General features: G+C 40.6%; 1 pseudogene; it reads right to left on the bottom strand.

Annotated features, from left to right (window-relative positions):
* Positions 1 to 1352: 1352 nt before the first annotated feature.
* Positions 1353 to 1466, bottom strand: LOC132007883 (U4 spliceosomal RNA; annotated as a pseudogene).
* Positions 1467 to 4522: the final 3056 nt, after the last annotated feature.

Genomic DNA, 4522 nt, shown 5'->3' with positions numbered 1-4522 from the left:
TCAAGTAACATACAGAATGTGGAATCGTTACATTGTATACCTAAAATATAATACTTTATGTTAATTATATTTCAATAAAAAGAAGTGAGGAGGATGAAAGAACATTCTGGATAGGATGTTAAGGGAACAGAGACAAGATCAGCATAGATAACATAAAAAAGGGGAGGAGGAGAGTGCCATGAGAAATGCATCCAGACCACACAACACCTTCTTTCTAAGAGCAAAGGGAAGCCCCTGGAAGATCAAAAGCAGTGGAGTGTCACGGCAGATCCATGTAGTGCACAGCCTGTCCCGCTGTACCATGGTGAAAAGACTGTCGAGTCCAGATTGGAAGCAAGGCAGCCAGTTAGGAGGTTACCATGCTGATCCAGGAGGGAGGGGACAGTGGCTCCCAACACAGTAGCAGCAGCAGAGATGCAGTCAAAGATAAATGAGTTGGACAGGCATGTAGGTGCGAGGACTTGTTGCAGGGTTACTGAGAGGGCAGAGAGCAAGGGGTTATCAGGGATGACTACAAATCTTAAGAGCTATTTAGGAGAAACTGATTGAACGCTCCAAGTGAGTCAGAAAAGTAACAGGTGGTATCCAGACATATGCCTGAATGATAGTGCAGAATGATTTCGCCACTGAAACTCACAGAGATACAGCAGGAAGTTTAGGAAGAGAGGTGAGGAGTTTCATTTTGGACTCGCTGCACTGAGATACTTTGAGTATTCCATGGTGCAAGACAAGCAGGTAGTTTAGAGACAGGAGTCTGACACTGGGATAGTGTGGAGTAGAGACAAAGCAGTGGGATTCATGATTTTGCAGGTTACAGATGGCCCCACTGGTGGGGTGGAAATGAGACTCTGGGGAAATACCACCATAACGAGTCAGGGTTGCAGGTCTCACCATCTCTTATGTTAATTAGAACCTAACCTCCTTTAGCCACATGCTAACCCCTAAGGAAATCAAATCTTGTCTGTGTAACCTCCCCAAGTTTAATTACAACCCAGGAAGGGTGACTGAGAATTAGATTCACTATTTTCCTTCAATGGAAACCAAGTGTTGAGTAAAGAAAAGCAGAAGAATTTAACATATCAGCCTCTTTCTCAATCTTCCTCTTCCTATATGAGAACTCATCTTTCTCCAACCTCTCTAGCCTCTTACTGCAACAAACATTTGTGAGACGAAATGCACAAGCCAGGCTTGCACCACTCTCAGAAAACCATGTGCAGACCTGGGATATGATTTATCATTATACCTAATATTTATTTTTCATTATTAAATTTTAGTTGCATGCCAAGACAATGAAAAATTATCTGGTATAAGGCTTGTGGAGAGCCATGTACCACTCTAATACCACCTCTGGTACAATCTTTTATATTTCTAGTTACCACAGCAGGATACTGGAGAAAGTTTTCAATTAGCAATAACTGCACATTGGATAAAGCTCATTGGCTACAATACTGTCACTGCACAAAGCTATAATCCCGTATATTTCAAACCCTGTTAAAAAGTGTGTCTAGGGGCACTATAGGAAAAAAATACCTGAGGGTTGCTGAAGGGGAGGTGGGTGGGGGGATGGGATAAGCAGATGATGAGCATTTAAAAGGGCACTTGATGAAAAAAAGAAGAAGAAGAAGAAAAGGAAAAAAGAAAAGTGTGTCTGGAAGCCTGGGTAGTTCAGTCAGTTGGGTGACTGAGTCTTGATTTCGGCTCAGACCCTGATCCACGGTGGAGGGAAGGAACCCCACATCAGACACCATGCTCAGCAGGAGTCTGCTGGAGATTCTCTCTCCCTCTGTCCCTCCCTTCCCCACACCCACACTCTCTTGCTCTCAGAAATAAACAGATCTTCTTTTTTTTAAGTGTGTCTAAAATAACTTGGCTCACTTTCCTGCTTTTGCTACATAGAAAATAGTGGCCATATGAGCAGGCACTCAGTACGTTGACTACTACATTCTTTAGGACTCTTGGTTGCAAGTGACAAAAGCCCATCTGAAAGTAGCTTAAGAAAAGAGAACATATTGCCTTTGATAGCTTAGGTAGCTCACTGACTGAATCTAAGAAAAAGGTGCAGAATCTGAGAAATCAGGGAAGATCACCACCTTACCTACTGGGATTTCAACTTGTTTCTGTTTCTCTTTATGAGTTAGTTTCATACATTGTTACCATTCATCATCCTCTCTGTGGGGTGGGAAAGATGTCACTTCAGTCAGAGTTTGTCTGCTTCCCTTCCACTCAAGCTGCTTTTGCTTCATGTCCAAGTAACAAGAACAAGGAATAATTCGGTTTGGTGGAGAGATGAGATATTTCACTGGGTCAGGCCTGGGCCAGAGGGAGAGATCTACTATCACAATAAAGAACATGGCAAATTTTTCTGAGGTCTACCAAATAAAATCATTACCATACAACCCATACAATGGCGATGCCCAAAATCTTGTATTTCGGATGGCATGAAAAAACCCTGTGACAATACCTCGGAATCATCCTTGTGAATGCTAATTCTCATTGGGGAGTATTGTGTATGTTGACAGAATAAGACTGGGGACAGAAGCCTGTATGTTGCTGAACATCCCTAAAATATTATATTTGTAGTAAATGTTAATCTCCAAAAAATTTGGATATAAAAATCATTTCAGTCACTTTTGAACCAAATTTGCCATCTTTACTTTTTTAAGATTTATTTATTTATTTGTCAAAGACACAAAGAGAGAGAGAAAGCACAAGCAGGGGGAGCGGCAGGCAGAAGGAAAGCAGGCCCCCCACTGAGCAAGGATCCTGATTCAGGACTTGATCCCAGAACCACCTAAGCAGAAGGCAGACACTTAACTGACTGAGCCACCCAGGTGTCCCTCAAATTCGCCATCTTTAATCTAGATTTTACTACATGCAATACAAGTATAAGAAAAATCTAGGGGTGCCTGGTTGGCTCAGTAGGTTAAAGCCTCTGTCTTTGGCTCAGGTCATGATCCTAGGGTCCTCGGATCAAGCCCTGAATCGGGCTCTCTGCTCAGCAGGGAGCCTGCTTCCTTTCCTCTCTCTCTGCCTGCCTCTCTGCCTGCTTGTGATCTCTGTCAAATAAATAAATAAAATCTTAAAAAAAAAAAAAGAAAACTCTAAACCAGTAACTTTTTTTTAAAAGATTTTATTTATTTATCAGAGAGAGAGGAGGGGAGAGAGCAAGCACAGGCAGACAGAATGGCAGGCAGAAGCAGAGGGAGAAGCAGGCTCCCCGCCGAGCAAGGAGCCCGATGTGGGACTCGATCCCAGGTCGCCAGGATCATGACCCGAGCCGAAGGCAGCTCCTCAACCAACTGAGCCACCCAGGCGTCCCTAAACCAGTAACTTTTAATTTGGTGATTGAGCTAATCTTTTTCATGATCCATTAATCATATACTCATGGTATTCTTTTCATGAGATTCTGTTTTTTAAAATCAACATCATCATGACATAAACATTAATGACAGCTTTAAGTAAAGAGGAAGGAAGTATACCTCTAGCCATGATTCCTGGGAGAACTGAAAGCTAATAATAAACATTTACTGTAGCTCAGTTCTCTTTATCAGTCCTTCTTCAAAAACAAAAAATTAATTATAGGGACCAAAAAGCCATTTTTCAAACATGATAAAACCAAACAACACTGTTTCCAAGATTCATTAACTGAAATGTGAATGCTTAAATCATCAAGAAACTAATCCATTTCAGAGTATGTTTAACGGCAAAATGTACAGTTTATGTGAATTTGTTCCTCAGTCAAGATTCACCAATAATTCAAAATATACAACTAAAGTAGTTTTATTATTCAAAATACAAAGTCATTTGCATGTAAAATTAGCCAAGAATATAGTCATTTTACTTAGAAATGTCATCTGAGTCTTAAGTAAAGCAAATCTGACATGAATAAGACATTCAGTGCTCCCTTTAAAATTACTGCACCAAACTTTAGGCATTAACATTCCAGAGGCCTTGGCATTTGGACTCTATTATGTAAGTAAAATTTTTTAAAAAACTGATTTGATATTTTGGACCTTGTGTAAAACTCTTTTCTGTAAATATCTCTGGAATTCCAATTCCAAAGAAACTTTTAATCTGGTTATTGTAGCTGATCTGACTCTCAGTATCATGAAGACTGAAATGATTCTATGACTGTAAGCTCAGTGTCTTTTTGTCATGCAAATGATATTCCCTGTGCTAGTGCTAATTTGATATATCACAGGTGCAGAAAGCAAAGATTACATAGTAGTATAAAGACAGACATTCGAAACCTCTTTAGACTTTTGCATGCCTTTTTCAAAGCTTGTAAAACTTGCTGGGATGTTAACAAGTAAACTGAGAAAGTAGCAGGACATGGGAACTGGGCTCAGAGTGACACGATTATTGACATGCCTCCGTGGACAAGTCCCTCTCTGTCCCTGTGTCTTAGTTTTCTTGCTCTAGGTGGAGGTAATAATAGTTACACCGGAGGACTATTTGTGGCAATAAATAAAAAGATGGATGAAAATGCTGGCGTGGAGCCATGTAACTTCATAAAGAGTTG

Source organism: Mustela nigripes, chromosome X (genome assembly GCF_022355385.1).
Source record: "Mustela nigripes isolate SB6536 chromosome X, MUSNIG.SB6536, whole genome shotgun sequence".
NCBI lineage: Eukaryota > Metazoa > Chordata > Mammalia > Carnivora > Mustelidae > Mustela > Mustela nigripes.
Note: the sequence above shows the minus strand (reverse complement) of the source record. Positions and strands in the feature narration are given on the sequence as shown.